A 27,422-nucleotide genomic window follows, 5' to 3' on the forward strand; every position below is an offset into this window, starting at 1 on the left:
ATAGGACGTCTCTTTCTGCAGGCACAGTGGGGAAGACTCAGAGAGCTACATGCCTGAGACATCTTTCCTTGTCCCTCGCTCATTGTTCTGTTCCCTAACTTCGAACTCTCTGCCAGGCCAGGCCCTGTTTCTTTTACTGCCAACCCCCCTGACCCCTCGTCTTTCACCTACTTCCCGCTCTATTATGCCTTCTCCTTTTTTACTCTCTTCTATGGCCCTTTGAAAAGGAATGCAGGCCTAGCTAAGCCTCGTGAAGGAAATCTACCAACAAAAGATGCATGGGAGGTGCTGTGAGACGAGTAAGAAGGGATGAAGGGGTGATGGGTTGTTGAGTTGGGAAGCACCAGAGGCGTAGTCAGGATTTTCTAGCAAATGGGGTCTGAAGCTAATGTAGTTGGGCCCACTGCAATGACAAAAATCTCTTTAAATGCCCACACAGAGCTGCTGAGTGGGCATTTACAGATTTTGGGTGGGCCTTTCCCCTCAGGCCCTACCCTGCCTACGCCTCTGCACTCTCACCCCCAGGGCAAGAGTAGGAAAGGCTTACTACAGCAAGAGTCTTTCAAATCTTTCACTTTTGGGAGCAGAGTGTTTACATTTAAAAATCATGAACAAGCAGCATTAAGAAACCATACAGTAGCAGAGGACAGAGGACTGCCCTGCGCATGTCAATACACCCCAATGACAAAAGCAAAGATTTAACTGACCTGCTTAGCTATTAGCGGCTCACACCTCACAATGATTATCATCTCTCTGTGAAGCAAAACATCCTCTGACTTGGGGTGAAACAGAGATCTAATGTGCCAATGGAAAGCAACATGGAAATTTAGTTTCCTGCTCTCAGAGGAAGGAGGGTCGACAGCTCAATGGGTTAATGCACCTACTGCAGCCTCCTATGTGTAGCCTGCAGGCGACACATTCAGTTGCCGGTGAGATGCTGATACAGGTTTGCTTGCTATGCAGGGGCCGGTGGTCACATCACAGCACCTCTTGAAGGTGTCCTGTTTGAGTCCTAGTGCAATTATGGTATCAACCATGACCCGTAGATTACACCTTTTACACCCGTTTTTTCCAGTCAGTTGGGGCCAGAGAGACAAGCTTGTGTATGGGTGTTACCAAGGCCAGAGTGCCGAAAACAGAGGCACAATTGTTAGCGGGAACGCAGGTATTGAAGGGGCATTAGCTGTTGGCTGATCGCGCAGGGCAATCCATCCCCATTTTCAATAAAAACAATTTTTTTTTAAATTAAAAAAATTACCCAAGAGACACCGGACATTGGATTAGAACTCAGGTCTCCAACATTGCAAGACAAAGCACTTACCACTTGAGCCACTGGTGGCTGTGCTTCTGAGAGCTGCATTTGGGCGTACATATCTTTCTTCTGCATGCCCCTGTGAGCATGCCCATGTGAGCATGCCCATTTGCATTGTCAAACATGTTCACTGCAGAAAATGAGGATAGAACATCTGGCCCCCGCTCCTCCAAATATCAGCTAACTGCAGTCGTCTCGAGGTTAAGTGCTTGCGTTACAGCGTTGGGGGCATGGGTTTAAGTCCTGCTTTCGGCACATAAACGGAATAGTTGCGTAATCTCCTTGTACAGTTGTGGGTACCCACACTCCTTCTAAAAGGTTCAGTGGTTATGAAAAGAGGTCCTTGGAAAAGGGAGGGTGGAAGAAAGCAGAGAGGCAGGACTGAGGAAGCACAGGGTAAATAAAGGAGGAGGTGGGGCAGGCTAAAGGGAGTGGTAGGGCTGGATGAATGGGTCCCTGTGGAGAGGGGGCGGGTCTGGGTGAGTGGGGGTAGGACTAGAAGGATATGGTGCAGGTTCCCTGGTAAAAGGAGGGTTGAAGAAATCAGAGGTGGGACTGTGGTGGTGAGAAAGTGTGGCAGTTGGGGTCCATTCCACACCCTCTCCGCTGGGCCTCCTTTCCCCACATTAGGACCCTCCTTTACACACCCATTCCTCCACAATTCTGGGCCCTCTTCCCCCCATGACACCGTTCCCAGGGCCGACTTATTCGCTGTCTCCCCAGGGCCCACTTTATGCCCTCTAGACCTACCCCCTCCTCCTCTTCTCCACAGGGACCCATTCATCCAGCCCTACCTCCCCCTACTTTATTTACCGGTCACTTCCTCGCCTCCACATCCCGATTCTCTGCTTTCTTCCACCCTCCCTTTACCAGGGAACTCATTACATTACATAGCCACTGAACCTTTTAGGAGTGTGGGTACCCACCACTGTACAAGGAGATTACCCAACTATTCTGTTTATGTGCCGAAAGCAGTACTCGAACCCAGCCCCCCCCCAGCGCTGTAACGCAAGCACTTAACCTCTAGGCCACTGCAGTTAGCTGGTATTTGGTGGAGCGGGGGAGAGGGGACAGATGTTCTATCCTCCTTGGTTTCAGTGAACATGTTTCACAATGCAAATGGGTATGCTCACAGGGGCATGCAGGAAAAAGATATATACGCCCAAAAGCGACCCTTGGAAGCATGGCAATCAGTGGCTCGAGCTGTAAATCCTTAGTCTTGCAATGCTGGAGACCTGAGTTCTAATCCAATGTCCGGTATCTCTTGGGCATATTTTTTTTCATTTAAAAAAAATGTTTTTATTGAAAATTGGGATGCATTGCCCTACCCGATCAGCCAACAGCTAACGCCCCTTCAATACATGTGTTCCCACTAACAGTTGTGCCTTTGTATTCTGCACTCTGGCCTTAGTAACACCCATACACAAGCTTGTCTCTCTGGCCCCAACTGACTGGAAAAAACGAGGGGAAAAGGTGTAATCTGGGGGTCATGGCTGATTCCATAATTGCACTGGGACTCAAACAGCACACCTTCTCGAGGTGCTGTGAGGTGACCACCGGCCCCTGCATAGCAAGCAAACCTGTATCAGCATCTCACCAGCAACTGAATGTGTCGCCTGCAAGGTACACATAGGAGGCTGCAGTAGGTGCATTAACCCATTGGGCTGTCGACCCTCCTTCCTCTGAGAGCAGGAAACTGCATTTCCATGTTGACTTACTTTGGCACATTAGATCTATCTTTCACCCCAATTCAGAGGATGTTTTGCTTCACGGAGAGATGATAATCATTGTGAGGTGTGAGCCACTAATAGCTAAGCAGGTCAGTTAAATCTTCGACCTTGTCATTGGGGTGTATTGTTATGCGCAGGGCAGCAGCCTTATGCCCTCTGCTACTGTACGCTTTCGTATTGGTGCTTGTTCATGATTCTAAAATGTAAACAGTCTGCTCTCAAAAGTGAAAGATTTGAAAGACTCTTGCTGTAACAAGCCTTTCCCACTCTTTGCCCTGGCGGTGAGAGAGCTGCTTTCTGCCTTTAACTTCCCCAATTGTGGAGTGGCTGGCTCCACCACTGACAACCAGTGCCTAATCCTGGAGGAAAACGGACAGAGGTCTGTGCCCTGCGTCCCTAACGCTCCCTAACGCTCCCAAACGCGACCACAGCCCATACGGGCACAGCGCTATGTCTTATGCAGCCCCTCTGGTGAAGCCACCCACACAACTTAGGGTTAGGATCTGTGCTCTTCCACGTAGGCCTGGCCACCTAGGCCCCAGAAAGTGTCACAGCCTACTTTATAAACCTTAGTGACGGTGGCCTAGGTGAAGATGATGTTGATGGAATACTGATGCCTTTTGCCTCCCAGAAGCCACCTGGGAGCATAGTAAAATGAAGGGGTGTTCCTGCTCTGCTGCCCTGTGTTTGCCCTCTGCCTAAGTGACATTCATTCTGGGCTCTCCAGGCAAATGTATCCATCTGGGAGAGAGCTAGGAATGGGACGTCTCTTTCTGCAGGCACAGTGGGGAAGACTCAGAGAGCTACATGCCTGAGACATCTTTCCTTGTCCCTCGCTCATTGTTCTGTTCCCTAACTTCTAACTCTCTGCCAGGCCAGGCCCTGTTTCTTTTACTGCCAACCCCCCCTACCCCTCGTCTTTCACCTACTTCCCGCTCTATTATGCCTTCTCCTTTTTTACTCTCTTCTATGGCCCTTCGAAAAGGAATGCAGGCCTAGCTAAGCCTCGTGAAGGAAATCTACCAACAATAGATGCATGGGAGGTGCTGTGAGACGAGTAAGAAGGGATGAAGGGGTGATGGGTTGTTGAGCTGGGAAGCACCAGAGGCGTAGCCAGGATTTTCTAGCAAATGGGGTCTGAAGCTAATGTAGTTGGGCCCACTGCAATGACAAAAATCTCTTTAAATGCCCACACAGAGCTGCTGAGTGGGCATTTACAGATTTTGGGTGGGCCTTTCCCCTCAGGCCCTACCCTGCCTACGCCTCTGCACTCTCACCCCCAGGGCAAAGAGTAGGAAAGGCTTGCTACAGCAAGAGTCTTTCAAATCTTTCACTTTTGGGAGCAGAGTGTTTACATTTAAAAATCATGAACAAGCAGCATTAAGAAACCATACAGTAGCAGTGGACAGAGGACTGCCCTGTGCATGTCAATACACCCCAATGACAAAAGCAAAGATTTAACTGACCTGCTTAGCTATTAGCGGCTCACACCTCACAATGATTATCATCTCTCTGTGAAGCAAAACATCCTCTGACTTGGGGTGAAACAGAGATCTAATGTGCCAATGGAAAGCAACATGGAAATTTAATTTCCTGCTCTCAGAGGAAGGAGGGTCGACAGCTCAATGGGTTAATGCACCTACTGCAGCCTCCTATGTGTAGCCTGCAGACGACACATTCAGTTGCCGGTGAGATGCTGATACAGGTTTGCTTGCTATGCAGGGGCCGGTGGTCACATCACAGCACCTCGAGAAGGTGTCCTGTTTGAGTCCTAGTGCAATTATGGTATCAACCATGACCCGTAGATTACACCTTTTACACCCGTTTTTTCCAGTCAGTTAGGGCTAGAGAGACAAGCTTGTGTATGGGTGTTACCAAGGCCAGAGTGCCGAAAACAGAGGCACAATTGTTAGTGGGAACGCAGGTATTGAAGGGGCATTAGCTGTTGGCTGATCGCGCAGGGCAATCCATCCCCATTTTCGATAAAAACATTTTTTTTTTTAATTAAAAAAATTACCCAAGAGACACCGGACAAGAACTCAGGTCTCCAACATTGCAAGACAAAGCACTTGCCACTTGAGCCACTGGAGACTGCGCTTCTGAGAGCTGCATTTGGGCGTACATATCTTTCTTCTGCATGCCCCTGTGAGCATGCCCATGTGAGCATGCCCATTTGCATTGTCAAACATGTTCACTGCAGAAAATGAGGATAGAACATCTGGCCCCCGCTCCTCCAAATATCAGCTAACTGCAGTCGTCTCGAGGTTAAGTGCTTGCGTTACAGCGTTGGGGGCAAGGGTTTAAGTCCTGCTTTCGGCACATAAACGGAATAGTTGCGTAATCTCCTTGTACAGTTGTGGGTACCCACACTCCTTCTAAAAGGTTCAGTGGTTATAAAAAGAGGTCCTTGGAAAAGGGAGGGTGGAAGAAAGCAGAGAGGCAGGACTGAGGAAGCGCAGGGTAAATAAAGGAGGAGGTGGGGCAGGCTAAAGGGAGTGGTAGGGCTGGATGAATGGGTCCCTGTGGAGAGGGGGCGGGTCTGGGTGAGTGGGGGTAGGACTAGAAGGATATGGTGCAGGTTCCCTGGTAAAAGGAGGGTTGAAGAAATCAGAGGTGGGACTGTGGTGGTGAGAAAGTGTGGCAGTTGGGGTCCATTCCACACCCTCTCCGCTGGGCCTCCTTTCCCCACATTAGGACCCTCCTTTACACACCCATTCCTCCACAATTCTGGGCCCTCTTCCCCCCATGACACCGTTCCCAGGGCCGACTTATTCGCTGTCTCCCCAGGGCCCACTTTATGCCCTCTAGACCTACCCCCTCCTCCTCTTCTCCACAGGGACCCATTCATCCAGCCCTACCTCCCCCTACTTTATTTACCGGTCACTTCCTCGCCTCCACATCCCGCTTCTCTGCTTTCTTCCACCCTCCCTTTACCAGGGAACTCATTACATTACATAGCCACTGAACCTTTTAGGAGTGTGGGTACCCACCACGGTACAAGGAGATTACCCAACTATTCTGTTTATGTGCCGAAAGCAGTACTCGAACCCAGGCCCCCCCAGCGCTGTAACGCAAGCACTTAACCTCTAGGCCACTGCAGTTAACTGGTATTTGGTGGAGCGGGGGAGAGGGGACAGATGTTCTATCCTCCTTGGTTTCAGTGAACATGTTTCACAATGCAAATGGGTATGCTCACAGGGGCATGCAGGAGAAAGATATATACGCCCAAAAGCGACCCTCGGAAGCATGGCTATCAGTGGCTCGAGTTGTAAATCCTTGGTCTTGCAATGCTGGAGACCTGAGTTCTAATCCAATGTCCGGTATCTCTTGGGCATTTTTTTTTTCATTTAAAAAAAATGTTTTTATTGAAAATTGGGATGCATTGCCCTACCCGATCAGCCAACAGCTAACGCCCCTTCAATACATGTGTTCCCACTAACAGTTGTGCCTTTGTATTCTGCACTCTGGCCTTAGTAACACCCAAACACAAGCTTGTCTCTCTGGCCCCAACTGACTGGAAAAAACGAGGGGAAAAGGTGCAATCTGGGGGTCATGGCTGATTCCATAATTGCACTGGGACTCAAACAGCACACCTTCTCGAGGTGCTGTGAGGTGACCACCGGCCCCTGCATAGCAAGCAAACCTGTATCAGCATCTCACCAGCAACTGAATGTGTCGCCTGCAAGGTACACATAGGAGGCTGCAGAAGGTGCATTAACCCATTGCGCTGTCGACCCTCCTTCCTCTGAGAGCAGGAAACTGCATTTCCATGGTGACTTACTTTGGCACATTAGATCTATCTTTCACCCCAATTCAGAGGATGTTTTGCTTCACGGAGAGATGATAATCATTGTGAGGTGTGAGCCACTAATAGCTAAGCAGGTCAGTTAAATCTTTGACCTTGTCATTGGGGTGTATTGTTATGCGCAGGGCAGCAGTCTTATGCCCTCTGCTACTGTACGCTTTCGTATTGGTGCTTGTTCATGATTCTAAAATGTAAACAGTCTGCTCTCAAAAGTGAAAGATTTGAAAGACTCTTGCTGTAACAAGCCTTTCCCACTCTTTGCCCTGGCGGTGAGAGAGCTGCTTTCTGCCTTTAACTTCCCCAATTGTGGAGTGGCTGGCTCCACCACTGACAACCAGTGCCTAATCCTGGAGGAAAACGGACAGAGGTCTGCGCCCTGCATCCTCCATGCGTCCCTAACGCTCCCAAACGCGACCACAGCCCATACGGGCACAGCCCTATGTCCTATGCAGCCCCTCTGGTGAAGCCACCCACACAACTTAGGGTTAGGATCTGTGCTCTTCCACGTAGGCCTGGCCACCTAGGCCCCAGAAAGTGTCACAGCCTGCTTTATAAACCTTAGTGACGGTGGCCTAGGTGAAGATGATGTTGATGGAATACTGATGCCTTTTGCCTCCCAGAAGCCACCTGGGAGCATAGTAAAATGAAGGGGTGTTCCTGCTCTGCTGCCCTGTGTTTGCCCTCTGCCTAAGTGACATTCATTCTGGGCTCTCCAGGCAAATGTATCCATCTGGGAGAGAGCTAGGAATAGGACGTCTCTTTCTGCAGGCACAGTGGGGAAGACTCAGAGAGCTACATGCCTGAGACATCTTTCCTTGTCCCTCGCTCATTGTTCTGTTCCCTAACTTCGAACTCTCTGCCAGGCCAGGCCCTGTTTCTTTTACTGCCAACCCCCCTGACCCCTCGTCTTTCACCTATTTCCCGCTCTATTATGCCTTCTCCTTTTTTACTCTCTTCTATGGCCCTTTGAAAAGGAATGCAGGCCTAGCTAAGCCTCGTGAAGGAAATCTACCAACAAAAGATGCATGGGAGGTGCTGTGAGACGAGTAAGAAGGGATGAAGGGGTGATGGGTTGTTGAGTTGGGAAGCACCAGAGGCGTAGCCAGGATTTTCTAGCAAATGGGGTCTGAAGCTAATGTAGTTGGGCCCACTGCAATGACAAAAATCTCTTTAAATGCCCACACAGAGCTGCTGAGTGGGCATTTACAGATTTTGGGTGGGCCTTTCCCCTCAGGCCCTACCCTGCCTACGCCTCTGCACTCTCACCCCCAGGGCAAAGAGTAGGAAAGGCTTGCTACAGCAAGAGTCTTTCAAATCTTTCACTTTTGGGAGCAGAGTGTTTACATTTAAAAATCATGAACAAGCAGCATTAAGAAACCATACAGTAGCAGTGGACAGAGGACTGCCCTGCGCATGTCAATACACCCCAATGACAAAAGCAAAGATTTAACTGACCTGCTTAGCTATTAGCGGCTCACACCTCACAATGATTATCATCTCTCTGTGAAGCAAAACATCCTCTGACTTGGGGTGAAACAGAGATCTAATGTGCCAATGGAAAGCAACATGGAAATTTAATTTCCTGCTCTCAGAGGAAGGAGGGTCGACAGCTCAATGGGTTAATGCACCTACTGCAGCCTCCTATGTGTAGCCTGCAGACGACACATTCAGTTGCCGGTGAGATGCTGATACAGGTTTGCTTGCTATGCAGGGGCCGGTGGTCACATCACAGCACCTCGAGAAGGTGTCCTGTTTGAGTCCTAGTGCAATTATGGTATCAACCATGACCCGTAGATTACACCTTTTACACCCGTTTTTTCCAGTCAGTTGGGGCCAGAGAGACAAGCTTGTGTATGGGTGTTACCAAGGCCAGAGTGCCGAAAACAGAGGCACAATTGTTAGTGGGAACGCAGGTATTGAAGGGGCATTAGCTGTTGGCTGATCGCGCAGGGCAATCCATCCCCATTTTCAATAAAAACATTGTTTTTAAATTAAAAATTTACCCAAGAGACACCGGACATTGGATTAGAACTCAGGTCTCCAACATTGCAAGACAAAGCACTTACCACTTGAGCCACTGGCGGCTGTGCTTCTGAGAGCTGCATTTGGGCGTACATATCTTTCTTCTGCATGCCCCTGTGAGCATGCCCATGTGAGCATGCCCATTTGCATTGTCAAACATGTTCACTGCAGAAAATGAGGATAGAACATCTGGCCCCCGCTCCTCCAAATATCAGCTAACTGCAGTCGTCTCGAGGTTAAGTGCTTGCGTTACAGCGTTGGGGGCATGGGTTTAAGTCCTGCTTTCGGCACATAAACGGAATAGTTGCGTAATCTCCTTGTACAGTTGTGGGTACCCACACTCCTTCTAAAAGGTTCAGTGGTTATGAAAAGAGGTCCTTGGAAAAGGGAGGGTGGAAGAAAGCAGAGAGGCAGGACTGAGGAAGCGCAGGGTAAATAAAGGAGGAGGTGGGGCAGGCTAAAGGGAGTGGTAGGGCTGGATGAATGGGTCCCTGTGGAGAGGGGGCGGGTCTGGGTGAGTGGGGGTAGGACTAGAAGGATATGGTGCAGGTTCCCTGGTAAAAGGAGGGTTGAAGAAATCAGAGGTGGGACTGTGGTGGTGAGAAAGTGTGGCAGTTGGGGTCCATTCCACACCCTCTCCGCTGGGCCTCCTTTCCCCAGGAATGGGTGTGTAAAGGACCCTCCTTTACACACCCATTCCTCCACAATTCTGGGCCCTCTTCCCCCCATGACACCGTTCCCAGGGCCGACTTATTCGCTGTCTCCCCAGGGCCCACTTTATGCCCTCTAGACCTACCCCCTCCTCCTCTTCTCCACAGGGACCCATTCATCCAGCCCTACCTCCCCCTACTTTATTTACCGGTCACTTCCTCGCCTCCACATCCCGCTTCTCTGCTTTCTTCCACCCTCCCTTTACCAGGGAACTCATTACATTACATAGCCACTGAACCTTTTAGGAGTGTGGGTACCCACCACTGTACAAGGAGATTACCCAACTATTCTGTTTATGTGCCGAAAGCAGTACTCGAACCCAGGCCCCCCCAGCGCTGTAACGCAAGCACTTAACCTCTAGGCCACTGCAGTTAGCTGGTATTTGGTGGAGCGGGGGAGAGGGGACAGATGTTCTATCCTCCTTGGTTTCAGTGAACATGTTTCACAATGCAAATGGGTATGCTCACAGGGGCATGCAGGAGAAAGATATATACGCCCAAAAGAGATCCTCGGAAGCATGGCAATCAGTGGCTCGAGCTGTAAATCCTTGGTCTTGCAATGCTGGAGACCTGAGTTCTAATCCAATGTCCGGTATCTCTTGGGCATTTTTTTTTTCATTTAAAAAAAATGTTTTTATTGAAAATTGGGATGCATTGCCCTACCCGATCAGCCAACAGCTAACGCCCCTTCAATACATGTGTTCCCACTAACAGTTGTGCCTTTGTATTCTGCACTCTGGCCTTAGTAACACCCATACACAAGCTTGTCTCTCTGGCCCCAACTGACTGGAAAAAACGAGGGGAAAAGGTGCAATCTGGGGGTCATGGCTGATTCCATAATTGCACTGGGACTCAAACAGCACACCTTCTCGAGGTGCTGTGTGGTGACCACCGGCCCCTGCATAGCAAGCAAACCTGTATCAGCATCTCACCAGCAACTGAATGTGTCGGCTGCAAGGTACACATAGGAGGCTGCAGTAGGTGCATTAACCCATTGGGCTGTCGACCCTCCTTCCTCTGAGAGCAGGAAACTGCATTTCCATGTTGACTTACTTTGGCACATTAGATCTATATTTCACCCCAATTCAGAGGATGTTTTGCTTCACGGAGAGATGATAATCATTGTGAGGTGTGAGCCACTAATAGCTAAGCAGGTCAGTTAAATCTTTGACCTTGTCATTGGGGTGTATTGTTATGCGCAGGGCAGCAGTCTTATGCCCTCTGCTACTGTACGCTTTCGTATTGGTGCTTGTTCATGATTCTAAAATGTAAACAGTCTGCTCTCAAAAGTGAAAGATTTGAAAGACTCTTGCTGTAACAAGCCTTTCCCACTCTTTGCCCTGGCGGTGAGAGAGCTGCTTTCTGCCTTTAACTTCCCCAATTGTGGAGTGGCTGGCTCCACCACTGACAACCAGTGCCTAATCCTGGAGGAAAACGGACAGAGGTCTGCGCCCTGCTTCCTCCACGCCTCCCCGAGCTCTCCCAAACGCGACCACAGCCCATACGGGCACAGCCCTATGTCCTATGCAGCCCCTCTGGTGAAGCCACCCACACAACTTAGGGTTAGGATCTGTGCTCTTCCACGTAGGCCTGGCCACCTAGGCCCCAGAAAGTGTCACAGCCTGCTTTATAAACCTTAGTGACGGTGGCCTAGGTGAAGATGATGTTGATGGAATACTGATGCCTTTTGCCTCCCAGAAGCCACCTGGGAGCATAGTAAAATGAAGGGGTGTTCCTGCTCTGCTGCCCTGTGTTTGCCCTCTGCCTAAGTGACATTCATTCTGGGCTCTCCAGGCAAATGTATCCATCTGGGAGAGAGCTAGGAATAGGACGTCTCTTTCTGCAGGCACAGTGGGGAAGACTCAGAGAGCTACATGCCTGAGACATCTTTCCTTGTCCCTCGCTCATTGTTCTGTTCCCTAACTTCGAACTCTCTGCCAGGCCAGGCCCTGTTTCTTTTACTGCCAACCCCCCTGACCCCTCGTCTTTCACCTACTTCCCGCTCTATTATGCCTTCTCCTTTTTTACTCTCTTCTATGGCCCTTTGAAAAGGAATGCAGGCCTAGCTAAGCCTCGTGAAGGAAATCTACCAACAAAAGATGCATGGGAGGTGCTGTGAGACGAGTAAGAAGGGATGAAGGGGTGATGGGTTGTTGAGTTGGGAAGCACCAGAGGCGTAGTCAGGATTTTCTAGCAAATGGGGTCTGAAGCTAATGTAGTTGGGCCCACTGCAATGACAAAAATCTCTTTAAATGCCCACACAGAGCTGCTGAGTGGGCATTTACAGATTTTGGGTGGGCCTTTCCCCTCAGGCCCTACCCTGCCTACGCCTCTGCACTCTCACCCCCAGGGCAAGAGTAGGAAAGGCTTACTACAGCAAGAGTCTTTCAAATCTTTCACTTTTGGGAGCAGAGTGTTTACATTTAAAAATCATGAACAAGCAGCATTAAGAAACCATACAGTAGCAGAGGACAGAGGACTGCCCTGCGCATGTCAATACACCCCAATGACAAAAGCAAAGATTTAACTGACCTGCTTAGCTATTAGCGGCTCACACCTCACAATGATTATCATCTCTCTGTGAAGCAAAACATCCTCTGACTTGGGGTGAAACAGAGATCTAATGTGCCAATGGAAAGCAACATGGAAATTTAGTTTCCTGCTCTCAGAGGAAGGAGGGTCGACAGCTCAATGGGTTAATGCACCTACTGCAGCCTCCTATGTGTAGCCTGCAGGCGACACATTCAGTTGCTGGTGAGATGCTGATACAGGTTTGCTTGCTATGCAGGGGCCGGTGGTCACATCACAGCACCTCTTGAAGGTGTCCTGTTTGAGTCCTAGTGCAATTATGGTATCAACCATGACCCGTAGATTACACCTTTTACACCCGTTTTTTCCTGTCAGTTGGGGCCAGAGAGACAAGCTTGTGTATGGGTGTTACCAAGGCCAGAGTGCCGAAAACAGAGGCACAATTGTTAGTGGGAACGCAGGTATTGAAGGGGCATTAGCTGTTGGCTGATCGCGCAGGGCAATCCATCCCCATTTTCAATAAAAACAATTTTTTTTTAAATTAAAAAAATTACCCAAGAGACACCGGACATTGGATTAGAACTCAGGTCTCCAACATTGCAAGACAAAGCACTTACCACTTGAGCCACTGGTGGCTGTGCTTCTGAGAGCTGCATTTGGGCGTACATATCTTTCTTCTGCATGCCCCTGTGAGCATGCCCATGTGAGCATGCCCATTTGCATTGTCAAACATGTTCACTGCAGAAAATGAGGATAGAACATCTGGCCCCCGCTCCTCCAAATATCAGCTAACTGCAGTCGTCTCGAGGTTAAGTGCTTGCGTTACAGCGTTGGGGGCATGGGTTTAAGTCCTGCTTTCGGCACATAAACGGAATAGTTGCGTAATCTCCTTGTACAGTTGTGGGTACCCACACTCCTTCTAAAAGGTTCAGTGGTTATGAAAAGAGGTCCTTGGAAAAGGGAGGGTGGAAGAAAGCAGAGAGGCAGGACTGAGGAAGCACAGGGTAAATAAAGGAGGAGGTGGGGCAGGCTAAAGGGAGTGGTAGGGCTGGATGAATGGGTCCCTGTGGAGAGGGGGCGGGTCTGGGTGAGTGGGGGTAGGACTAGAAGGATATGGTGCAGGTTCCCTGGTAAAAGGAGGGTTGAAGAAATCAGAGGTGGGACTGTGGTGGTGAGAAAGTGTGGCAGTTGGGGTCCATTCCACACCCTCTCCGCTGGGCCTCCTTTCCCCACATTAGGACCCTCCTTTACACACCCATTCCTCCACAATTCTGGGCCCTCTTCCCCCCATGACACCGTTCCCAGGGCCGACTTATTCGCTGTCTCCCCAGGGCCCACTTTATGCCCTCTAGACCTACCCCCTCCTCCTCTTCTCCACAGGGACCCATTCATCCAGCCCTACCTCCCCCTACTTTATTTACCGGTCACTTCCTCGCCTCCACATCCCGCTTCTCTGCTTTCTTCCACCCTCCCTTTACCAGGGAACTCATTACATTACATAGCCACTGAACCTTTTAGGAGTGTGGGTACCCACCACTGTACAAGGAGATTACCCAACTATTCTGTTTATGTGCCGAAAGCAGTACTCGAACCCAGCCCCCCCCAGCGCTGTAACGCAAGCACTTAACCTCTAGGCCACTGCAGTTAGCTGGTATTTGGTGGAGCGGGGGAGAGGGGACAGATGTTCTATCCTCCTTGGTTTCAGTGAACATGTTTCACAATGCAAATGGGTATGCTCACAGGGGCATGCAGGAGAAAGATATATACGCCCAAAAGCGACCCTCGGAAGCATGGCTATCAGTGGCTCGAGCTGTAAATCCTTGGTCTTGCAATGCTGGAGACCTGAGTTCTAATCCAATGTCCGGTATCTCTTGGGCATTTTTTTTTTCATTTAAAAAAAATGTTTTTATTGAAAATTGGGATGCATTGCCCTACCCGATCAGCCAACAGCTAACGCCCCTTCAATACATGTGTTCCCACTAACAGTTGTGCCTTTGTATTCTGCACTCTGGCCTTAGTAACACCCAAACACAAGCTTGTCTCTCTGGCCCCAACTGACTGGAAAAAACGAGGGGAAAAGGTGCAATCTGGGGGTCATGGCTGATTCCATAATTGCACTGGGACTCAAACAGCACACCTTCTCGAGGTGCTGTGAGGTGACCACCGGCCCCTGCATAGCAAGCAAACCTATATCAGCATCTCACCAGCAACTGAATGTGTCGCCTGCAAGGTACACATAGGAGGCTGCAGAAGGTGCATTAACCCATTGCGCTGTCGACCCTCCTTCCTCTGAGAGCAGGAAACTGCATTTCCATGGTGACTTACTTTGGCACATTAGATCTATCTTTCACCCCAATTCAGAGGATGTTTTGCTTCACGGAGAGATGATAATCATTGTGAGGTGTGAGCCACTAATAGCTAAGCAGGTCAGTTAAATCTTTGACCTTGTCATTGGGGTGTATTGTTATGCGCAGGGCAGCAGTCTTATGCCCTCTGCTACTGTACGCTTTCGTATTGGTGCTTGTTCATGATTCTAAAATGTAAACAGTCTGCTCTCAAAAGTGAAAGATTTGAAAGACTCTTGCTGTAACAAGCCTTTCCCACTCTTTGCCCTGGCGGTGAGAGAGCTGCTTTCTGCCTTTAACTTCCCCAATTGTGGAGTGGCTGGCTCCACCACTGACAACCAGTGCCTAATCCTGGAGGAAAATGGACAGAGGTCTGCGCCCTGCTTCCTCCACGCCTCCCCGAGCTCTCCCAAACGCGACCACAGCCCATACGGGCACAGCCCTATGTCCTATGCAGCCCCTCTGGTGAAGCCACCCACACAACTTAGGGTTAGGATCTGTGCTCTTCCACGTAGGCCTGGCCACCTAGGCCCCAGAAAGTGTCACAGCCTGCTTTATAAACCTTAGTGACGGTGGCCTAGGTGAAGATGATGTTGATGGAATACTGATGCCTTTTGCCTCCCAGAAGCCACCTGGGAGCATAGTAAAATGAAGGGGTGTTCCTGCTCTGCTGCCCTGTGTTTGCCCTCTGCCTAAGTGACATTCATTCTGGGCTCTCCAGGCAAATGTATCCATCTGGGAGAGAGCTAGGAATAGGACGTCTCTTTCTGCAGGCACAGTGGGGAAGACTCAGAGAGCTACATGCCTGAGACATCTTTCCTTGTCCCTCGCTCATTGTTCTGTTCCCTAACTTCGAACTCTCTGCCAGGCCAGGCCCTGTTTCTTTTACTGCCAACCCCCCTGACCCCTCGTCTTTCACCTATTTCCCGCTCTATTATGCCTTCTCCTTTTTTACTCTCTTCTATGGCCCTTTGAAAAGGAATGCAGGCCTAGCTAAGCCTCGTGAAGGAAATCTACCAACAAAAGATGCATGGGAGGTGCTGTGAGACGAGTAAGAAGGGATGAAGGGGTGATGGGTTGTTGAGTTGGGAAGCACCAGAGGCGTAGCCAGGATTTTCTAGCAAATGGGGTCTGAAGCTAATGTAGTTGGGCCCACTGCAATGACAAAAATCTCTTTAAATGCCCACACAGAGCTGCTGAGTGGGCATTTACAGATTTTGGGTGGGCCTTTCCCCTCAGGCCCTACCCTGCCTACGCCTCTGCACTCTCACCCCCAGGGCAAAGAGTAGGAAAGGCTTGCTACAGCAAGAGTCTTTCAAATCTTTCACTTTTGGGAGCAGAGTGTTTACATTTAAAAATCATGAACAAGCAGCATTAAGAAACCATACAGTAGCAGTGGACAGAGGACTGCCCTGCGCATGTCAATACACCCCAATGACAAAAGCAAAGATTTAACTGACCTGCTTAGCTATTAGCGGCTCACACCTCACAATGATTATCATCTCTCTGTGAAGCAAAACATCCTCTGACTTGGGGTGAAACAGAGATCTAATGTGCCAATGGAAAGCAACATGGAAATTTAATTTCCTGCTCTCAGAGGAAGGAGGGTCGACAGCTCAATGGGTAAATGCACCTACTGCAGCCTCCTATGTGTAGCCTGCAGACGACACATTCAGTTGCCGGTGAGATGCTGATACAGGTTTGCTTGCTATGCAGGGGCCGGTGGTCACATCACAGCACCTCGAGAAGGTGTCCTGTTTGAGTCCTAGTGCAATTATGGTATCAACCATGACCCGTAGATTACACCTTTTACACCCGTTTTTTCCAGTCAGTTGGGGCCAGAGAGACAAGCTTGTGTATGGGTGTTACCAAGGCCAGAGTGCCGAAAACAGAGGCACAATTGTTAGTGGGAACGCAGGTATTGAAGGGGCATTAGCTGTTGGCTGATCGCGCAGGGCAATCCATCCCCATTTTCAATAAAAACATTGTTTTTAAATTAAAAATTTACCCAAGAGACACCGGACATTGGATTAGAACTCAGGTCTCCAACATTGCAAGACAAAGCACTTACCACTTGAGCCACTGGCGGCTGTGCTTCTGAGAGCTGCATTTGGGCGTACATATCTTTCTTCTGCATGCCCCTGTGAGCATGCCCATGTGAGCATGCCCATTTGCATTGTCAAACATGTTCACTGCAGAAAATGAGGATAGAACATCTGGCCCCCGCTCCTCCAAATATCAGCTAACTGCAGTCGTCTCGAGGTTAAGTGCTTGCGTTACAGCGTTGGGGGCATGGGTTTAAGTCCTGCTTTCGGCACATAAACGGAATAGTTGCGTAATCTCCTTGTACAGTTGTGGGTACCCACACTCCTTCTAAAAGGTTCAGTGGTTATAAAAAGAGGTCCTTGGAAAAGGGAGGGTGGAAGAAAGCAGAGAGGCAGGACTGAGGAAGCGCAGGGTAAATAAAGGAGGAGGTGGGGCAGGCTAAAGGGAGTGGTAGGGCTGGATGAATGGGTCCCTGTGGAGAGGGGGCGGGTCTGGGTGAGTGGGGGTAGGACTAGAAGGATATGGTGCAGGTTCCCTGGTAAAAGGAGGGTTGAAGAAATCAGAGGTGGGACTGTGGTGGTGAGAAAGTGTGGCAGTTGGGGTCCATTCCACACCCTCTCCGCTGGGCCTCCTTTCCCCACATTAGGACCCTCCTTTACACACCCATTCCTCCACAATTCTGGGCCCTCTTCCCCCCATGACACCGTTCCCAGGGCCGACTTATTCGCTGTCTCCCCAGGGCCCACTTTATGCCCTCTAGACCTACCCCCTCCTCCTCTTCTCCACAGGGACCCATTCATCCAGCCCTACCTCCCCCTACTTTATTTACCGGTCACTTCCTCGCCTCCACATCCCGCTTCTCTGCTTTCTTCCACCCTCCCTTTACCAGGGAACTCATTACATTACATAGCCACTGAACCTTTTAGGAGTGTGGGTACCCACCACGGTACAAGGAGATTACCCAACTATTCTGTTTATGTGCCGAAAGCAGTACTCGAACCCAGGCCCCCCCAGCGCTGTAACGCAAGCACTTAACCTCTAGGCCACTGCAGTTAACTGGTATTTGGTGGAGCGGGGGAGAGGGGACAGATGTTCTATCCTCCTTGGTTTCAGTGAACATGTTTCACAATGCAAATGGGTATGCTCACAGGGGCATGCAGGAGAAAGATATATACGCCCAAAAGCGACCCTCGGAAGCATGGCTATCAGTGGCTCGAGCTGTAAATCCTTGGTCTTGCAATGCTGGAGACCTGAGTTCTAATCCAATGTCCGGTATCTCTTGGGCATTTTTTTTTTCATTTAAAAAAAATGTTTTTATTGAAAATTGGGATGCATTGCCCTACCCGATCAGCCAACAGCTAACGCCCCTTCAATACATGTGTTCCCACTAACAGTTGTGCCTTTGTATTCTGCACTCTGGCCTTAGTAACACCCAAACACAAGCTTGTCTCTCTGGCCCCAACTGACTGGAAAAAACGAGGGGAAAAGGTGCAATCTGGGGGTCATGGCTGATTCCATAATTGCACTGGGACTCAAACAGCACACCTTCTCGAGGTGCTGTGAGGTGACCACCGGCCCCTGCATAGCAAGCAAACCTGTATCAGCATCTCACCAGCAACTGAATGTGTCGCCTGCAAGGTACACATAGGAGGCTGCAGAAGGTGCATTAACCCATTGCGCTGTCGACCCTCCTTCCTCTGAGAGCAGGAAACTGCATTTCCATGGTGACTTACTTTGGCACATTAGATCTATCTTTCACCCCAATTCAGAGGATGTTTTGCTTCACGGAGAGATGATAATCATTGTGAGGTGTGAGCCACTAATAGCTAAGCAGGTCAGTTAAATCTTTGACCTTGTCATTGGGGTGTATTGTTATGCGCAGGGCAGCAGTCTTATGCCCTCTGCTACTGTACGCTTTCGTATTGGTGCTTGTTCATGATTCTAAAATGTAAACAGTCTGCTCTCAAAAGTGAAAGATTTGAAAGACTCTTGCTGTAACAAGCCTTTCCCACTCTTTGCCCTGGCGGTGAGAGAGCTGCTTTCTGCCTTTAACTTCCCCAATTGTGGAGTGGCTGGCTCCACCACTGACAACCAGTGCCTAATCCTGGAGGAAAATGGACAGAGGTCTGCGCCCTGCTTCCTCCACGCCTCCCCGAGCTCTCCCAAACGCGACCACAGCCCATACGGGCACAGCCCTATGTCCTATGCAGCCCCTCTGGTGAAGCCACCCACACAACTTAGGGTTAGGATCTGTGCTCTTCCACGTAGGCCTGGCCACCTAGGCCCCAGAAAGTGTCACAGCCTGCTTTATAAACCTTAGTGACGGTGGCCTAGGTGAAGATGATGTTGATGGAATACTGATGCCTTTTGCCTCCCAGAAGCCACCTGGGAGCATAGTAAAATGAAGGGGTGTTCCTGCTCTGCTGCCCTGTGTTTGCCCTCTGCCTAAGTGACATTCATTCTGGGCTCTCCAGGCAAATGTATCCATCTGGGAGAGAGCTAGGAATAGGACGTCTCTTTCTGCAGGCACAGTGGGGAAGACTCAGAGAGCTACATGCCTGAGACATCTTTCCTTGTCCCTCGCTCATTGTTCTGTTCCCTAACTTCGAACTCTCTGCCAGGCCAGGCCCTGTTTCTTTTACTGCCAACCCCCCTGACCCCTCGTCTTTCACCTATTTCCCGCTCTATTATGCCTTCTCCTTTTTTACTCTCTTCTATGGCCCTTTGAAAAGGAATGCAGGCCTAGCTAAGCCTCGTGAAGGAAATCTACCAACAAAAGATGCATGGGAGGTGCTGTGAGACGAGTAAGAAGGGATGAAGGGGTGATGGGTTGTTGAGTTGGGAAGCACCAGAGGCGTAGCCAGGATTTTCTAGCAAATGGGGTCTGAAGCTAATGTAGTTGGGCCCACTGCAATGACAAAAATCTCTTTAAATGCCCACACAGAGCTGCTGAGTGGGCATTTACAGATTTTGGGTGGGCCTTTCCCCTCAGGCCCTACCCTGCCTACGCCTCTGCACTCTCACCCCCAGGGCAAAGAGTAGGAAAGGCTTGCTACAGCAAGAGTCTTTCAAATCTTTCACTTTTGGGAGCAGAGTGTTTACATTTAAAAATCATGAACAAGCAGCATTAAGAAACCATACAGTAGCAGTGGACAGAGGACTGCCCTGCGCACGTCAATACACCCCAATGACAAAAGCAAAGATTTAACTGACCTGCTTAGCTATTAGCGGCTCACACCTCACAATGATTATCATCTCTCTGTGAAGCAAAACATCCTCTGACTTGGGGTGAAACAGAGATCTAATGTGCCAATGGAAAGCAACATGGAAATTTAATTTCCTGCTCTCAGAGGAAGGAGGGTCGACAGCTCAATGGGTTAATGCACCTACTGCAGCCTCCTATGTGTAGCCTGCAGACGACACATTCAGTTGCCGGTGAGATGCTGATACAGGTTTGCTTGCTATGCAGGGGCCGGTGGTCACATCACAGCACCTCGAGAAGGTGTCCTGTTTGAGTCCTAGTGCAATTATGGTATCAACCATGACCCGTAGATTACACCTTTTACACCCGTTTTTTCCAGTCAGTTGGGGCCAGAGAGACAAGCTTGTGTATGGGTGTTACCAAGGCCAGAGTGCCGAAAACAGAGGCACAATTGTTAGTGGGAACGCAGGTATTGAAGGGGCATTAGCTGTTGGCTGATCGCGCAGGGCAATCCATCCCCATTTTCAATAAAAACATTGTTTTTAAATTAAAAATTTACCCAAGAGACACCGGACATTGGATGAGAACTCAGGTCTCCAACATTGCAAGACAAAGCACTTACCACTTGAGCCACTGGCGGCTGTGCTTCTGAGAGCTGCATTTGGGCGTACATATCTTTCTTCTGCATGCCCCTGTGAGCATGCCCATGTGAGCATGCCCATTTGCATTGTCAAACATGTTCACTGCAGAAAATGAGGATAGAACATCTGGCCCCCGCTCCTCCAAATATCAGCTAACTGCAGTCGTCTCGAGGTTAAGTGCTTGCGTTACAGCGTTGGGGGCATGGGTTTAAGTCCTGCTTTCGGCACATAAACGGAATAGTTGCGTAATCTCCTTGTACAGTTGTGGGTACCCACACTCCTTCTAAAAGGTTCAGTGGTTATGAAAAGAGGTCCTTGGAAAAGGGAGGGTGGAAGAAAGCAGAGAGGCAGGACTGAGGAAGCGCAGGGTAAATAAAGGAGGAGGTGGGGCAGGCTAAAGGGAGTGGTAGGGCTGGATGAATGGGTCCCTGTGGAGAGGGGGCTGGTCTGGGTGAGTGGGGGTAGGACTAGAAGGATATGGTGCAGGTTCCCTGGTAAAAGGAGGGTTGAAGAAATCAGAGGTGGGACTGTGGTGGTGAGAAAGTGTGGCAGTTGGGGTCCATTCCACACCCTCTCCGCTGGGCCTCCTTTCCCCAGGAATGGGTGTGTAAAGGACCCTCCTTTACACACCCATTCCTCCACAATTCTGGGCCCTCTTCCCCCCATGACACCGTTCCCAGGGCCGACTTATTCGCTGTCTCCCCAGGGCCCACTTTATGCCCTCTAGACCTACCCCCTCCTCCTCTTCTCCACAGGGACCCATTCATCCAGCCCTACCTCCCCCTACTTTATTTACCGGTCACTTCCTCGCCTCCACATCCCGCTTCTCTGCTTTCTTCCACCCTCCCTTTACCAGGGAACTCATTACATTACATAGCCACTGAACCTTTTAGGAGTGTGGGTACCCACCACTGTACAAGGAGATTACCCAACTATTCTGTTTATGTGCCGAAAGCAGTACTCGAACCCAGGCCCCCCCAGCGCTGTAACGCAAGCACTTAACCTCTGAGCCACTGCAGTTAGCTGGTATTTGGTGGAGCGGGGGAGAGGGGACAGATGTTCTATCCTCCTTGGTTTCAGTGAACATGTTTCACAATGCAAATGGGTATGCTCACAGGGGCATGCAGGAGAAAGATATATACGCCCAAAAGAGATCCTCGGAAGCATGGCAATCAGTGGCTCGAGCTGTAAATCCTTGGTCTTGCAATGCTGGAGACCTGAGTTCTAATCCAATGTCCGGTATCTCTTGGGCATTTTTTTTTTCATTTAAAAAAAATGTTTTTATTGAAAATTGGGATGCATTGCCCTACCCGATCAGCCAACAGCTAACGCCCCTTCAATACATGTGTTCCCACTAACAGTTGTGCCTTTGTATTCTGCACTCTGGCCTTAGTAACACCCATACACAAGCTTGTCTCTCTGGCCCCAACTGACTGGAAAAAACGAGGGGAAAAGGTGCAATCTGGGGGTCATGGCTGATTCCATAATTGCACTGGGACTCAAACAGCACACCTTCTCGAGGTGCTGTGTGGTGACCACCGGCCCCTGCATAGCAAGCAAACCTGTATCAGCATCTCACCAGCAACTGAATGTGTCGGCTGCAAGGTACACATAGGAGGCTGCAGTAGGTGCATTAACCCATTGGGCTGTCGACCCTCCTTCCTCTGAGAGCAGGAAACTGCATTTCCATGTTGACTTACTTTGGCACATTAGATCTATATTTCACCCCAATTCAGAGGATGTTTTGCTTCACGGAGAGATGATAATCATTGTGAGGTGTGAGCCACTAATAGCTAAGCAGGTCAGTTAAATCTTTGACCTTGTCATTGGGGTGTATTGTTATGCGCAGGGCAGCAGTCTTATGCCCTCTGCTACTGTACGCTTTCGTATTGGTGCTTGTTCATGATTCTAAAATGTAAACAGTCTGCTCTCAAAAGTGAAAGATTTGAAAGACTCTTGCTGTAACAAGCCTTTCCCACTCTTTGCCCTGGCGGTGAGAGAGCTGCTTTCTGCCTTTAACTTCCCCAATTGTGGAGTGGCTGGCTCCACCACTGACAACCAGTGCCTAATCCTGGAGGAAAACGGACAGAGGTCTGCGCCCTGCTTCCTCCACGCCTCCCCGAGCTCTCCCAAACGCGACCACAGCCCATACGGGCACAGCCCTATGTCCTATGCAGCCCCTCTGGTGAAGCCACCCACACAACTTAGGGTTAGGATCTGTGCTCTTCCACGTAGGCCTGGCCACCTAGGCCCCAGAAAGTGTCACAGCCTGCTTTATAAACCTTAGTGACGGTGGCCTAGGTGAAGATGATGTTGATGGAATACTGATGCCTTTTGCCTCCCAGAAGCCACCTGGGAGCATAGTAAAATGAAGGGGTGTTCCTGCTCTGCTGCCCTGTGTTTGCCCTCTGCCTAAGTGACATTCATTCTGGGCTCTCCAGGCAAATGTATCCATCTGGGAGAGAGCTAGGAATAGGACGTCTCTTTCTGCAGGCACAGTGGGGAAGACTCAGAGAGCTACATGCCTGAGACATCTTTCCTTGTCCCTCGCTCATTGTTCTGTTCCCTAACTTCGAACTCTCTGCCAGGCCAGGCCCTGTTTCTTTTACTGCCAACCCCCCTGACCCCTCGTCTTTCACCTACTTCCCGCTCTATTATGCCTTCTCCTTTTTTACTCTCTTCTATGGCCCTTTGAAAAGGAATGCAGGCCTAGCTAAGCCTCGTGAAGGAAATCTACCAACAAAAGATGCATGGGAGGTGCTGTGAGACGAGTAAGAAGGGATGAAGGGGTGATGGGTTGTTGAGTTGGGAAGCACCAGAGGCGTAGTCAGGATTTTCTAGCAAATGGGGTCTGAAGCTAATGTAGTTGGGCCCACTGCAATGACAAAAATCTCTTTAAATGCCCACACAGAGCTGCTGAGTGGGCATTTACAGATTTTGGGTGGGCCTTTCCCCTCAGGCCCTACCCTGCCTACGCCTCTGCACTCTCACCCCCAGGGCAAGAGTAGGAAAGGCTTACTACAGCAAGAGTCTTTCAAATCTTTCACTTTTGGGAGCAGAGTGTTTACATTTAAAAATCATGAACAAGCAGCATTAAGAAACCATACAGTAGCAGAGGACAGAGGACTGCCCTGCGCATGTCAATACACCCCAATGACAAAAGCAAAGATTTAACTGACCTGCTTAGCTATTAGCGGCTCACACCTCACAATGATTATCATCTCTCTGTGAAGCAAAACATCCTCTGACTTGGGGTGAAACAGAGATCTAATGTGCCAATGGAAAGCAACATGGAAATTTAGTTTCCTGCTCTCAGAGGAAGGAGGGTCGACAGCTCAATGGGTTAATGCACCTACTGCAGCCTCCTATGTGTAGCCTGCAGGCGACACATTCAGTTGCCGGTGAGATGCTGATACAGGTTTGCTTGCTATGCAGGGGCCGGTGGTCACATCACAGCACCTCTTGAAGGTGTCCTGTTTGAGTCCTAGTGCAATTATGGTATCAACCATGACCCGTAGATTACACCTTTTACACCCGTTTTTTCCAGTCAGTTGGGGCCAGAGAGACAAGCTTGTGTATGGGTGTTACCAAGGCCAGAGTGCCGAAAACAGAGGCACAATTGTTAGTGGGAACGCAGGTATTGAAGGGGCATTAGCTGTTGGCTGATCGCGCAGGGCAATCCATCCCCATTTTCAATAAAAACAATTTTTTTTTAAATTAAAAAAATTACCCAAGAGACACCGGACATTGGATTAGAACTCAGGTCTCCAACATTGCAAGACAAAGCACTTACCACTTGAGCCACTGGTGGCTGTGCTTCTGAGAGCTGCATTTGGGCGTACATATCTTTCTTCTGCATGCCCCTGTGAGCATGCCCATGTGAGCATGCCCATTTGCATTGTCAAACATGTTCACTGCAGAAAATGAGGATAGAACATCTGGCCCCCGCTCCTCCAAATATCAGCTAACTGCAGTCGTCTCGAGGTTAAGTGCTTGCGTTACAGCGTTGGGGGCATGGGTTTAAGTCCTGCTTTCGGCACATAAACGGAATAGTTGCGTAATCTCCTTGTACAGTTGTGGGTACCCACACTCCTTCTAAAAGGTTCAGTGGTTATAAAAAGAGGTCCTTGGAAAAGGGAGGGTGGAAGAAAGCAGAGAGGCAGGACTGAGGAAGCGCAGGGTAAATAAAGGAGGAGGTGGGGCAGGCTAAAGGGAGTGGTAGGGCTGGATGAATGGGTCCCTGTGGAGAGGGTGCGGGTCTGGGTGAGTGGGGGTAGGACTAGAAGGATATGGTGCAGGTTCCCTGGTAAAAGGAGGGTTGAAGAAATCAGAGGTGGGACTGTGGTGGTGAGAAAGTGTGGCAGTTGGGGTCCATTCCACACCCTCTCCGCTGGGCCTCCTTTCCCCACATTAGGACCCTCCTTTACACACCCATTCCTCCACAATTCTGGGCCCTCTTCCCCCCATGACACCGTTCCCAGGGCCGACTTATTCGCTGTCTCCCCAGGGCCCACTTTATGCCCTCTAGACCTACCCCCTCCTCCTCTTCTCCACAGGGACCCATTCATCCAGCCCTACCTCCCCCTACTTTATTTACCGGTCACTTCCTCGCCTCCACATCCCGCTTCTCTGCTTTCTTCCACCCTCCCTTTACCAGGGAACTCATTACATTACATAGCCACTGAACCTTTTAGGAGTGTGGGTACCCACCACGGTACAAGGAGATTACCCAACTATTCTGTTTATGTGCCGAAAGCAGTACTCGAACCCAGGCCCCCCCAGCGCTGTAACGCAAGCACTTAACCTCTAGGCCACTGCAGTTAACTGGTATTTGGTGGAGCGGGGGAGAGGGGACAGATGTTCTATCCTCCTTGGTTTCAGTGAACATGTTTCACAATGCAAATGGGTATGCTCACAGGGGCATGCAGGAGAAAGATATATACGCCCAAAAGCGACCCTCGGAAGCATGGCTATCAGTGGCTCGAGCTGTAAATCCTTGGTCTTGCAATGCTGGAGACCTGAGTTCTAATCCAATGTCCGGTATCTCTTGGGCATTTTTTTTTTCATTTAAAAAAAATGTTTTTATTGAAAATTGGGATGCATTGCCCTACCCGATCAGCCAACAGCTAACGCCCCTTCAATACATGTGTTCCCACTAACAGTTGTGCCTTTGTATTCTGCACTCTGGCCTTAGTAACACCCAAACACAAGCTTGTCTCTCTGGCCCCAACTGACTGGAAAAAACGAGGGGAAAAGGTGTAATCTGGGGGTCATGGCTGATTCCATAATTGCACTGGGACTCAAACAGCACACCTTCTCGAGGTGCTGTGAGGTGACCACCGGCCCCTGCATAGCAAGCAAACCTGTATCAGCATCTCACCAGCAACTGAATGTGTCGCCTGCAAGGTACACATAGGAGGCTGCAGTAGGTGCATTAACCCATTGGGCTGTCGACCCTCCTTCCTCTGAGAGCAGGAAACTGCATTTCCATGTTGACTTACTTTGGCACATTAGATCTATCTTTCACCCCAATTCAGAGGATGTTTTGCTTCACGGAGAGATGATAATCATTGTGAGGTGTGAGCCACTAATAGCTAAGCAGGTCAGTTAAATCTTCGACCTTGTCATTGGGGTGTATTGTTATGCGCAGGGCAGCAGCCTTATGCCCTCTGCTACTGTACGCTTTCGTATTGGTGCTTGTTCATGATTCTAAAATGTAAACAGTCTGCTCTCAAAAGTGAAAGATTTGAAAGACTCTTGCTGTAACAAGCCTTTCCCACTCTTTGCCCTGGCGGTGAGAGAGCTGCTTTCTGCCTTTAACTTCCCCAATTGTGGAGTGGCTGGCTCCACCACTGACAACCAGTGCCTAATCCTGGAGGAAAACGGACAGAGGTCTGTGCCCTGCGTCCCTAACGCTCCCTAACGCTCCCAAACGCGACCACAGCCCATACGGGCACAGCGCTATGTCTTATGCAGCCCCTCTGGTGAAGCCACCCACACAACTTAGGGTTAGGATCTGTGCTCTTCCACGTAGGCCTGGCCACCTAGGCCCCAGAAAGTGTCACAGCCTACTTTATAAACCTTAGTGACGGTGGCCTAGGTGAAGATGATGTTGATGGAATACTGATGCCTTTTGCCTCCCAGAAGCCACCTGGGAGCATAGTAAAATGAAGGGGTGTTCCTGCTCTGCTGCCCTGTGTTTGCCCTCTGCCTAAGTGACATTCATTCTGGGCTCTCCAGGCAAATGTATCCATCTGGGAGAGAGCTAGGAATGGGACGTCTCTTTCTGCAGGCACAGTGGGGAAGACTCAGAGAGCTACATGCCTGAGACATCTTTCCTTGTCCCTCGCTCATTGTTCTGTTCCCTAACTTCTAACTCTCTGCCAGGCCAGGCCCTGTTTCTTTTACTGCCAACCCCCCCTACCCCTCGTCTTTCACCTACTTCCCGCTCTATTATGCCTTCTCCTTTTTTACTCTCTTCTATGGCCCTTTGAAAAGGAATGCAGGCCTAGCTAAGCCTCGTGAAGGAAATCTACCAACAATAGATGCATGGGAGGTGCTGTGAGACGAGTAAGAAGGGATGAAGGGGTGATGGGTTGTTGAGCTGGGAAGCACCAGAGGCGTAGCCAGGATTTTCTAGCAAATGGGGTCTGAAGCTAATGTAGTTGGGCCCACTGCAATGACAAAAATCTCTTTAAATGCCCACACAGAGCTGCTGAGTGGGCATTTACAGATTTTGGGTGGGCCTTTCCCCTCAGGCCCTACCCTGCCTACGCCTCTGCACTCTCACCCCCAGGGCAAAGAGTAGGAAAGGCTTGCTACAGCAAGAGTCTTTCAAATCTTTCACTTTTGGGAGCAGAGTGTTTACATTTAAAAATCATGAACAAGCAGCATTAAGAAACCATACAGTAGCAGTGGACAGAGGACTGCCCTGCGCATGTCAATACACCCCAATGACAAAAGCAAAGATTTAACTGACCTGCTTAGCTATTAGCGGCTCACACCTCACAATGATTATCATCTCTCTGTGAAGCAAAACATCCTCTGACTTGGGGTGAAACAGAGATCTAATGTGCCAAT

This window comes from Ambystoma mexicanum, chromosome 3q, assembly GCF_040938575.1.
Source record: "Ambystoma mexicanum isolate Mex_15411 chromosome 3q, UKY_AmexF1_1, whole genome shotgun sequence".
Classification (NCBI taxonomy): domain Eukaryota; kingdom Metazoa; phylum Chordata; class Amphibia; order Caudata; family Ambystomatidae; genus Ambystoma; species Ambystoma mexicanum.